Here is a 13424-nt window from a genome sequence, read left to right on the forward strand (position 1 = left end):
AATTTAACTTGAATTGCAAAGCCAAAATCTTCAAAACGAACTTGGGAAATCAATAATTGCTAGGGTTGCAAACTAATCTCCAAAGTTACAAAGTAAAACTAGAATAATAATGTCTAACCCCCAAAACCGAGGTTTACAAGCCCTATTTATAGAAAACAACTCCTAAATAAAAAGGGAAACGAATTAAGGAAAGTTTTGTTCAGGTACGCGTCTTCAATCCATGAGACTGACTTACGGACCGTCGATGGATCTACGGTCCGTAAGTCCCTTCCGTTGGCCAGGACTTAGAAAATATTCCAGCTTCCAAAAATCAGCTTCTCTCAAGCAAACGACGGACTAGCAGTACGGACCGTATCCCCTCCGTAGCTCCACACTTAGAATCTTCAAAAATCAGGTACTGGAACCCTCGCAGTATCACTCTACGGATCAACAGTACGGTCCGTAGATCAGTCTACGGACCGTCAATGGGCACCGTGCTTCCGCACTTGGTCAGATTCCCCTGATTTGTCCTTACTACCATGCCTGCTGATCTACGGTCATAACCTACGGACCGTGAATGGATCTACGGTCCGTAGATCACCTCCGTGGATGCCCTTTTTCTGCAATTCCTTCAGCTGTCTCTAAACTTCCGCGCCTGAACACCTTTCCTGCAAAACATGATAAAACACATAAAACCAATATAAAAGGGCCCTAGACACACACAACTTGTAAGTGAAATGTATTAGAAATACCGTAAACTCACGGTATATCAGGTACATAGCAATCTATTTCGAGTGTGAATTAATCATGATATCAAATGCATCTTCTTAGATGGGGGTATCAATTTTTTTGAAATTCAACTCATTAGAATAAGACAGCGAAAATCATGATAGGATTAGATCAACGATTTAGTTTTTCAATTAGTGAGAGAGCATGTCTAGTTTACCTATTGGTAGTAGATGGTATTGACAAATGCAAAGCAAGAAGAAATTCTCCCTTCTAGGGACAAATTATGTAGCACATGTGTGAAAGCTTGAGGCTACTTAGGCATCATCTACCCAAGGATTTTCTTACACTAGTAGTTATCCACCATTGAGCTCAAGAAGCTCGACATCACCTCATTAGCTCCTCCAAATCTCCGACCTCTATTTCACACATTTATTTCATCAGATGAAATCAACGGAATTTACGATATGAAGAATGAAGGACTCACCTTGACATAAAGGATTTCGAAGCTCTATTGGCGAAGATGATGAAGAAGAAGGTGAAGCGGACTCTGTAACTTTCCTAAAAGAAGACTTGGGATCGTTTAATGTGGATTTGACCACATTTCTATTTATTGTTTTTTTTGTTTTTCTAGTTCTTTTTTAAATTCTTTTTTTTCTAGTTATTTGTATTTTATTTTATTATTTTTAGAAGTCTTCTAGGTCATGATCACTTTTTGGATCGGACCTTTTTCTTGTATCTTTTTTTTTTTAATAAAGGGTTTGTCAGCCACTTTTAGCCAAAAAAAAAAGTACATCTAGTCTAGATGAAAAACTTCAAACAAAATTTAATGGAATATGACACTTCAACACTTCATGAAAATAGTATATAATTGTGAAATTCATAAATTTTTATATTTAATTTGAACTAAATTTGAGAGTAAATATATAAATGGAATTGATATATTATGATTAGATGAGGTATCATATGTGAAATTGTCACGACCCAGGGGTACTCCCTAGATGCAACACGACGTACTTGATCCCGAAGGGGTCTCATACAAGCCCTTAGCGCATCATACACATAGGAAATGAAAATGATGCGGAATTTAAAATTTTACAATCGAAGTCTTTTTATTAAAAATTAAAAGCGAAGTCTAGACATTGTCTCATAACCATCTACTACAATATAATTTCAATAGGGTCACAACCCTTTTTCAATCAAAAGTCTCAACCTAGAACAATAGGAAAGTAACTAAAAGAGAATGACATATTGTCCTCGAACCATGAGGACTCACCACAAGTCTTGGAGATAAGCAACCCAAGCCTTAGTCAAGAAAGAAAACGCTTCAATGCCCGGAACCTACACTTTGGAGAAAATGTAGAAGAAATAGGGGTTAGCACAAATATGTACTAAGTATGGAAGCCATGCAATAAAATCCGTAAACATGCTTATAAGGACAATTTAAGTGAAAAATATGCATTTACTAAGTTTGAGAATCACCACGCACCTTTAATGTAAAACACAAGTCATAGCATGTTCATCATATAAATCCGCATAACATAGTAGAGCCATTACCTTAGTAACCCTAAGGTATACTTGTGCAATGTATGGTTGGCATCCCATAATACCAACCATTCTAAGTACCCCTTTGAGGCTACCTTAGTCATACATATCATCCTTAGATCTCATCATAGTCAATAGTCATAGATAAGGAAATAGTCGTGTACATTAACTTGAACATAAGGAAAGTCATCCATAGCAACAATCCATTCAACATACATGCATACATTCATACATTTTCGTAGCATTAGAAACCACCCCATAACCCCTTGCAAAGTCTACTTGTGCAATGTAAAAGTGAAGTCCCATACCCTCACTCCTACTAAGTAAAGCTCATTAAGAAGTCATAGGTATAGTTCGTGTCATATTCATAATTTTGTCATTTAGGGAAAATAGCCTTAACCGATATAGACCATGTGAGCTACATGGAATCTGGTGTGATGTAACCCTACACCGAAATAAGGTGTCCTACTTGCCTAAGGTAGAACTACTTGTATTAGCGTTTAGGTGGATCCACTAGCGAAAGACCTATGTGGGCACATAGTAAAGGGATAGGGAGATTTCTTCTAGAAACCCGGCCTATTGTATTGACAGGAGAGCTTCCATCTTATGAGGTTAACTTTTATAAACTCGGCCTATTGTATTGACGGGAGGGCCTCTACCTCATTGTCCATATACACTCGGTGCTAAGCATTATTTCCCAAATTATACAAAATTAGTCTTGAATTGCATTTACATGTGTGAAGGGATAACTTACCCTTCATTCAACACAATTTATAAAATAGCTCATGTATTCAATTAGATGAGAATGGACTTTCAACCTTAGAATCATCAATATGTGAGTAAACCTTTCACATTATGTTCATAGTGTTTCATGAGACTAGCCTTTCAATCAACCCAACCACATGATCATCATCCTAGACAATTCATACATAGTCATGTGTAAGGGTAAGGGGAGAATGATCTTTCAACAATACCACAATTTACACAATAGTCATAGGATCTTCACTTTCTAAGTGAATCATAAGTTCATACACAATTTTCATCAACATGTACAAACCCTCATAATTTAACCTTCAAGGGTCATGAATCAGGTCTCACAGTCACACCTAGAAATAGTACAATAGGCATGAATAACAACATGATCTCAATAACTAACATACCATAGACACAATTCATAGTATTCATCTTGAATCAATACACCCATCACAATTCATGAAATTGGGTCATGGCGGAATTCATGGGTCCATGGGGAATTTTATCATAAAACCACCAATAAACAACAATTCAATCATAATAATAGATAATTAACTCATTGAAATCGTTTTTAGGAAGAACCCATGACATAGATTGAAAACCCTAGGTTTTGAAGAATCTACTAATTTGAAATTGAGAGTTTTAGGGCTTCATGGAAGAAAGCTTTCTATGAATCAAGACCCCTATACCTTGATTGAAGATTTCCCCACGAATTGGAGTTGAGAAGATAGGATGAGTTCTTGAGCCCTAGCCTTCAAGTTCTTGTTCTTCTTCAATGGAGAATTTTTAGTGAGAGAAATATTGGAGAGGAGATGGGTCTTCTTTTAATTCTTTTAAAAGTGACTTAATTAGAGGAATTTCAAGTCTAAAAAGGTTATATACTTATTGAGAAAAGAGTAGAATAAAGTGGTTTTAATTTTGGAAGAAAACTAGAGACCCTTTAAGTTACAACTTAAATTTTCCCTCCCTTCACGACTTGGCTCTCCCAATGCACCCCCTTAGCTCGCCAAGGGCACTAGGCGACACTCCTAATAGACCCTTGGCTCGCCTAATTTTCCAGAATTCTCCATCACGGAGCATTTCCAATGGGAGAGAGGAAGGTCTTTTGGGTGATGCACCAAGTGGGTTGGCGAGCCCCGACCTAGCTCGCCTAAAATTCCAGTAGCTAGGTCTAGGGGAGGCTGCCCACTAGGCGAGGAGAGGTCATTTGGCTAATCGCTAAGGCACTTTGGCGATGCTACTGCCCATCGCCTAATGGACCAAAGTAAAAATCGTTTTCCTCCATGTTTCTTAGGTTATCTAGGCCCTTGCCCTCTCTCTAGACTCTTACCCCATCCATTTTATCTCTAGTTAAGTCTACACATTTCCGGAGTGTTACATTATCTCCCCCTTGGGGTTATTCGTCCTCGAATAACGATCTAGACACCTTACGGAAGTAAAGACTCAAGACTAGCATCCCATCATGCATGCAACATCAAAATAATGCGCAATTCAAAGGAGGAAACATCAACTCCATCATAAGACATAATCAATGCAACACAAGGAAGTAGGAGCTACATCCACAACCCATTATGCACAAAAATCATCATTCCACATAATCATAGGAGGAATTACCTTCTCCAACTAAAATAAGCTCAACACAACATTATGGAGCCAATATGCCATTTCATCAAAAGTGTAGCAAAGCATGTTCATCAAATCATCTCACGAAGTCAAATATGTAATCATCATACTAAAATGTACAACAACATGAAGAACATAAAAATCATGAAAACTCATTTTATTCTAAACATGAATTCTCACAAGAACATGCATATCATAAAGAAATCATATTGAACACATATAGCACACATGACTCCTAAAACACCAAACTCAAGAGAACTACTTACCTCAAGCTTGGATAGGAGTAGAAGGAAAAAAATGAGGATAGCGGGACTTCATATCGGCTTCGGCCTCCCATGTAGCACCCTCAACTAAATGATTCTTCCATAAAACTTTCACGGAATCTATTTCCTTATTTCTCAACCGTTTAACTTGCCGGTCTAAGATCTCTACCGGAATCTCTTTATACGAAAGACTCTCATCAACTCCCAAACCTTCTAAAGGAATGATGGATACCGGATCACCAATGCACTTCTTAAGCATGGAAACATGAAATACTGGGTGAATTGGAGCCAACTCATTCGGCAAGTCTAACTCATAGGCCACTTTCCCAATATGCTTCAAAATTTTATAGGGACCCACATACCGGGGACTAAGTTTCCCCTTTTTGCTAAACCTCATCACACCTTTCATAGGTGAGATTTTCAAGTAGACCCAATCATTGACTACAAATTATAGGTCCCTCCTTCTAACATCCGCATAAGACTTTTGCTGACTTTGGGCCGTCCTTAACCTCTCTCTAATGAGTCAAACTTTTTCAATAGCCTCACAAACTAGTTTGGGACCAAGTAGAGCAATCTCACCTACTTCAAACCAACCAACCGGAGATCTACATCTCATACCATACAATGCTTCAAAAAGAGCCATGGCAATACTTGAGTGGTAGCTATTATTGTAGGCAAACTCTATCAAACCTTAAAGTTAATAACACATGCCCTCAACATATCTTCTAAGGTTTGGATGGTACGTTCCGCTTGACCATCGGTTTGGAGATGAAAAGTCGTGCTAAGCTTGACCTTAGTACCAAGCCCTTTTTGGAATGCCTTCCAAAAGTGTGAAGTAAATTGAGTACCTCGATCCAAAATGATAGATAAAGAAACTTCATGCAACTTCACTACCTCCTTGAAGTACAATTTGGCATAGTCTTCCGCCGAAAAGGAAACCTTGATGGGAATAAAGTGGGCGGATTTTGTCATTCTATCCACAATGACCCAAATAGAATCATGTTGTCTTCGAGTATGAGGCAAACCCACAACAAAGTCCATGTTCACATCCTCCCACTTCCAAGTGGGAATATCTATATCTTGGGACAAGACTCTCGGTCTTAGGTGTTCGGCCTTAACTTGTTGACAATTCGAACATTTGGCTACAAAACCCGCTATATCCTTCTTCATACCATTCCACCAATAGACTTTCCGTAGGTCACGGTACATCTTGGTGGCTCCCGGATGAATAGAACACCGCAAACTATGAGCTTCATCTGAAATTTTCTCTCTCAAGCCATCAACATCCGGAACACATAATCGACCTTGGTACCTAAGAACCCCATCTCCCCCTTGGGAGAAAGCCTTAATGGACTTGTTGAGTACCGACTCTTTCAATTTAGCTAGAATAGGATCAAGGTGTTGCTTTGCCTTAACATCCATTACAAAGGACGATTTGGAACCATTATGGACCGTGACACCAGCCTTGGTGGAATCCACTAGTTGGACACCTAACCGGGCCAGCCTATGAACATCACAAACTAACTCCTTCTTTTCAGCTTCTACATGGGCCACACTACCCATGGACAATAGACTTAGGGCATCCACAACTACATTGGCTTTGCCGGGGTGGTAAAGGACACTCATGTCATAATCCTTTAAAAGTTCTAACCACCTTCTTTGTCGGAGGTTCAAGTCTTTTTGGCTAAAAACATATTTGAGACTCTTGTGGTCGGTGAACACATCAACATGCACCCCATATAGATAATGTCTCCATATTTTCAAAGCAAATATCACCGCCGCCAATTCAAGATCACGAGTCAAATAGTTCTTCTCATGTATCTTGAGTTGCCTTGAAGCATAGGCAATTACTTTCCCATGTTGCATAAGGACACATCCTAAACCTATTCTAGAGGCGTCACAATATACAACAAAACCATCGGTACCCTCCGGCAAGGTCAACACCAGAGTAGAGGTAGGTGGAAGCTCTTCTCACAAGCTTCCGACCACACAAATTTAGCCTTCTTTTGAGTTAAGGTCATCAAAGGAGAAACAATAGAGGAGAATCCCTCAACAAATCTCCTATAGTAGCTGGCCAAACCCAAAAAACTTCTAATATCGGTTGGTGATAGTGGTGTAGGCCAACTCTTGACCGAGTCCATCTTCTTTGGATCTACCTCTATACTCTTGCTTGACACAATGTGACCTAGAAATGCCACGGACCTTAGCCAAAACTCTCATTTACTAAACTTTGTGAATAATTGATGATCCTTGAGTACTTGTAACACAACTCTCAAATGGTCCATATGGTCGCTCTCACTTCTAGAATAGATCAAGATATCGTCGATAAACACAATGACGAACATGTCGAGATATTGCTAGAAAACCCTATTCATAAGGTCCAAAAATACCGTCGGGGCATTAGTTAGGCCAAATGACATCACAAGGAACTCATAGTGCCCATACCTAGTTCAGAAAGCCATCTTGCGAATGTCAACCCCTCTCACTCTTAGTTGGTGATATCCCGAACGAAGGTCAATTTGGGAAAAGTAGCTAGCCCCTTGAAGTTGGTCAAACAAATCATCAATCCTAGGAAGTGGGTACTTGTTCTTAATGGTCACCTTGTTCAATTGCCAATAATCAATACACATTCTAAGAGTTCCATCCTTCTTCCTAACAAACAATACCAGAGCATCCCATGGAGAGATGTTTGGTTGAATAAAACCCTTGTCAAGCAAATCTTTTAGTTGCTCTTTCCACTCATTCAACTCCATTGGAACCATTATATAAGGAGGAATAGAGATAGGTTGCGTATCCGGGATAAGGTCAATACCAAAATCTATTTCCCATTTGGGAGGAATACCGGGCAAATCATCGGGAAAAACTTCCGGAAACTCATTCACTATCGTAAGCGACTCTAGAAGAGGGGTTTTAGATTTAACATCCTTCACCCTAACAAGATGGTAAATGCACCCTTTGGAGATCATTTTTCTAGCTTTAAGACAAGAAACAATTTGACCTCTAGGCATAGATTTTCCACCCTTCCACTCTAAAATAGGTTTATTCGGGAATTGGAATTTAACCACCCGAGTTTCACAATCAATAGAAGCATAACAATCATGCAACCAATCCATACCAAGAATTACATCGAAATCTAACATGTCAAGTTCTACCAAGTCAACAAAAGTAACTCTATGGGACAAGGAAATGGGACACCTTCTATACACCCTCTTAGCCATCACAGAGTCACCAACCGGGCTAGAAACCAAAAAATGTTCTAATAATTCTTTCGGAGGAACATCAAACTTTATCGCCACAAAGGGCGTCACAAAAGATAGAGTGACACCTGCGTCCAATAATGCATAAACATAAATAAGAAAACTTGCAACTTACTGGTAACCAGATCCAGGGAGCTCTCTTGGTCACCTCTAGCTTAAAGAGCATAAAAGTTGTTCTTCTTGGGAGTATCAGAATTTGAACCACTTGGAGCAGTTTGTTTATCTTCTCTCCCCTTGGCCGTATGTGTTGGGCAATCTTTCAACTGGTGGCCACTCTTACCACAACCATAGCACACATCCGTGCCGGTAAGACATTTACCATCATGTTTTTTGCCACACTTGGCACAAGTAAGCTTCTCCATGGAAGATCCACCACTATTGCCTCCTTGACACTTAGGGTTAGACACCCTACCTTTGTTTCCTCTTAGAGCATTAGATGATCTTTGATTGGAGAACTTTCCCTTGAACCTTGGTCTACCTTGACCTTCAAATTTACCTTTGGAAGAATTTCCATCATCGGTCCTTGCCCCCTTCACTTCCCTATTCTTCTTCTTAAGCCTTGACCCCTAAAGTTGTTGAGCATAAACCATAAGACATGATATGTCCATTTTGTCATGAAGCATTGTCGCACGACATTCTTCTTCAATTGAGTCGGACACCCCCGTCAAGAATCTACTCATTTCATCCCTCGGATTCGACACTAGAGAAGGAGCATACTTAGACAATTGAGTGAACTTGAGGGAGTACTCTTGCACACTCATGCACCCTTGACGAAGATTGATAAATTCTTCAACTTTTGCCTCTTTCAATTCCCGGTGAAAATACCTAGCAAGAAATGCGGTTTTGAACACTTCTCATTGGGATCCGCTCCAATCGGCCTATTGGCCTTCCATTAAGTGTACCAAAATTGAGCAGCGCCTTTCAATTGATAAGCGGCCAATTCCGCTTTCTATACCAAACTCACTCCCATAATATCAAGTATCTTGAGAACCTCTTCCATAAACTCATAAGGATCATCTCTCACTTTGGAGCCATGGAACTCCGAAAGATTCATCCTAGAAAAATCTCAAACCCTAGAAGCTGCCGAATTCAGATTTGGATTAGTCGTTGAAACAACTCCTCTAGTAGCTTGGGCCGTCATGGCTTGAGCTTAAGTTTTCATTGCTTGAGCTTAAGTGGTTACGGCTTGAGTCAATATGTGGAGAGCCGCCCTTATTTCTACATTTGTCATAGCCCCTTCATCCGTAGGAACTTGAGGACCTTGGGGAGGAACTCCCTCATTCGCGTTCTCCTCTTTCATTCTTCTTGCATTCGCCCTTCTTGTATTCATAGCCTATAAACACAAGAGAAGGGTTAGGCAAAGGACTTCATAGAGTTAAAACTCTAAAGCACGACTAAGGAGTAATGAATGAAGTGAACTTTTCTTAACATCTTATAGCCTCTCATTCATAAGTGTGCCACACTTCACATTCATGAACAAGACTCTACTAGACGTGATTTATGAGACATCAACCTAAAAAAAAATCCCAAAACCTTATGCTCTGATACCAAATTAGTCATGACCCAGGGGTACCCCTTAGATGCAACACGTCATACTTAACCCCGAAAGGGTCTCATACAAGCCCTTAGCATATCATACACATAGGAGATGAAAATGACACGAAATTAAAATTTTTACAATCGAAGTCTTTTTATTAAAAATCAAAAGCGAAGTCTAGACATTGTCTCATAGCTATCTACTACAATAGAATTTCAATAGGATCACAACCCTTTTTCAATCAAAAGTCTCAACCTAGAACAATAGGAAAGTAACTAGAAGAGAATGACATCTTGTCCTCAAACTATGAGGACTCACCACAACTCTTGGAGATAAGCAATCCAAGCCTTAGTTAAGAAAGAAAACACTTCAATGCCCGGAACCTACACTTTGGAGAAAATGTAGAAGAAATAGGGGTTAACACAAATATGAACTAAGTATGGAAGCCATGCAATAAAATCTGTAAACATGCTAAAAAGGACATTTTAATTGAAAAGTATGCATTTACAAAGTTTGAGAATCACCATGCACCTTTAATTTAAAACACAAGTCATAGCATGTTCATCATATAAATCCTCATAATATAGTAAATCCATTACGTTAGTAACCCTAAGGTATACCTGTGCAATATATGGTTGGCATCCCATAATACCAACCATTCTAAGTACCCCCTTTGAGCCCACCTTAGTCATACATATCATCCTTAGATCTCATCATAGTCAATAGTCATAAATAAGGAAATAGTCGTGTACATTAACTTGAACATAAGGAAAGTCATCCATAGCAACAATCCATTCAACATACATGCATACATTTTCATAGCATTAGAAACCACCCCATAACCCCTTGCAAAGTCTACTTGTGCAATGTAAAAGTGAAGTCCCATACACCCACTCCTACTAAGTAAAGCTCATTAAGAAGTCATAGGTATAGCTCGTGTCATATTCATAATCTTGTCATGTAGGGAAAATAGCCTTAACCGATATAGACCATGTGAGCTACATGGAATCCGGTGTCATGTAACCCCACACCGAAAGAAGGTGTCCTACTTGCCTAAGGTAGAACTACATGTATTTGCTTTTAAGTGGATCCACTAGCTAAAGACCTATGTGGGCACATAGGTAAGAGATATGGAGATTCCTTTTAGAAACCCGGCCTATTGTATTGACGGGAGGGCCTCTACCTTATTGTCCATATACTCTCGGTGCTAAGCATTATTTCCTAAATTATACATAATTAGTTTTGAATTCCATTTACATGTGTGAAGGGATATCTTACTCTTCATTTAAGACAACTCATAAAATAACTCATGGATTCAATTAGATGAGAATGGACTTTCAACCTTAGAATCATCAATATGTGAGTAAACCATTCACATTATGTTCATAATGTTTCATTAGAATAGACTTTCAATCAACACAACCACATGATCATATCCTAGACAATTTATACATAGTCATGTGTAAGGGTAAGGGGAGAATGATCTTTCAACAATACCACAATTTACACAATAGTCATAGGATCTTCACTTTCTAAGTGAATCATAAGTTCATACACAATTTTCATCAACATGTACAAACCCTCATAATTTACCCTTCAAGGGTCATGAATCAAGTCTCACAATCACACCTAGAAATACTACATAGGCATTAATAACAACATGATCTCAATAACTAACATACCATAGACACAATTCATAGTATTCATCTTGCATCAATACACCCATCACAATTCATGAAATTGGGTCATGGGGGAATTCATGGGTCCATGGGGAATTTTATCATAAAACCACCAATAAATAACAATTCAATCATAATAATAGACAATTAACTCATTGAAACCGTTTTTAGGAAGAACCCATGACATAGATTTAAAACCCTAGCTTTTAAAGAATCTACTAATTTGAAATTGAGAGTTTTAGGGATTCATGGAAGAAATCTTTCCATGAATCAAGACCCCCATATCTTGATTGATGATTTCCCTACGAATTGGAGTTGAGAAGATAGGATGAGTTCTTGAGCCCTAGCCTTCAAGTTCTTGTTCTTCTTCAATGGAGGATTTTTAGTGAGATAAATATTGGAGATGAGATGGGTCTTCTTTTAATTATTTTAAAAGTGACTTAATTGGAGGAATTTCAAGTCTAAAAAGGTTATATACTTATTGGGAAAAGAGTAGAATAAAGTGATTTTAATTTTGGAAGAAAACTAGAGACCCTTTAAGTTACAACTTAAATTTCCCCTCCCTTCACAACTTGGCTCGCCCAATGCACCCCATTAGCTCGCCAAGGGCACTAGGCGACATGCCTAATGGACCCTTGGCTCTCCTAATTTTCCAGAATGCTCCATCATGGAGTATTTCCAATGGGAGAGAGGAAGGTCTTTTGGGTGATGCACCAAGTGGGTTGGCGAGCCCCGACCTAGCTCGCCTATAATCCCAGTAGCTAGGTCTAGGAGAGTCTGCCCACTAGGAGAGGAGAGTCCATTTGGCTAATCGCCAAGGCACTTGGGCGATGCTACTGCCCATCGCCGAATGGACCAAAGTAAAAATCATTTTCTTCCATGTTTCTTAGGTGATCTAGGCCCTTGCCCTCTCTCTAGACTCTTACCCCATTCATTTTAGCTCTAATTAAGTCTATCTAATGCCGGAGTGTTTCATAAATTAAACGATAATGATTGTCAGATTATGACACACGTTTAGTAAATTTCAAAAGAGAGCATTTGTAAAAGTGTTGGTTCATCAGTGGCAACAATTTTCAATTGTGATTATATTTTTTTAATTGAATCTACAACTTCAACATATTGAAAAGGTCATCAGTCTAGACCTATACATATGCTAGTTTTTTCTGACAGATGCCCAACTACAAGGCCATGATGTATATGATTTTAAGATTTTATTGACTTGTTGGTACTTTGACAAGTGTGTTGATGATTTATATTTATTGGTGATTGTGTTGCTCAGTTTTTTATGATTTGACATTCTAGTTAAGATTGTTAAAGGAGATATGTTAAAAGAGGGTACAAACTCAATATGTATATATATATATATGAGGGTTTTGCTAGACATTTTGTTTATATTCATTACACATGTTGTGTATAAAAGTTAAGAGCTACCATTAAGGGGCCGTTATGCACAAAGATTAATAACTTAGGGGTCGTTTGGTATGAGGGATAAAAAATAAATAGTGATGGGATAATTTTTTTGTGTGTTGCTTGGTTGCCATGTTGCCATAACTTATCCCACCATTTATACCATATTGATGAGATAAGTTATTCCATATACATGGTGGGATAAGTTATAATTGGATAGCCAATCTCAAGATAACTAATCCTGCGATAACTTGTTCCCAACCAAACGACCCCTTAGAGATTAGTAATGCATGAATTAGCAGTGGTGAAGACATGATTTTCATAAAGGGGGTTCAAGACAAAAACTGAGCATACAAATAATATCTACAAATAAACGGGTCGAATCAAATATGAACGGATCAGATAAAAAAATACTTAATTTAGAGCACATATATCTACAGACTTAAATAGATCAAACATAATGTAGTATGAAAACATGAGGAGAGTCTTGAAGTTTCAAGAATGAAAACGTGAGGAGAGTCTTGAAGTTTCAAGAATGAAATTGGAAATGACAAATATATATATATATATATATATATATTAATTTTGATTCAAATAAATCAGTAAAAATCATCACATCATAGAATGTATAACAAAACATAGTGAAGCCTATTTA

The sequence above is a fragment of the Solanum tuberosum genome, unplaced genomic scaffold (genome assembly GCF_000226075.1).
Source record: "Solanum tuberosum cultivar DM 1-3 516 R44 unplaced genomic scaffold, SolTub_3.0 scf00252, whole genome shotgun sequence".
Taxonomy (NCBI): Eukaryota; Viridiplantae; Streptophyta; class Magnoliopsida; order Solanales; family Solanaceae; genus Solanum; species Solanum tuberosum.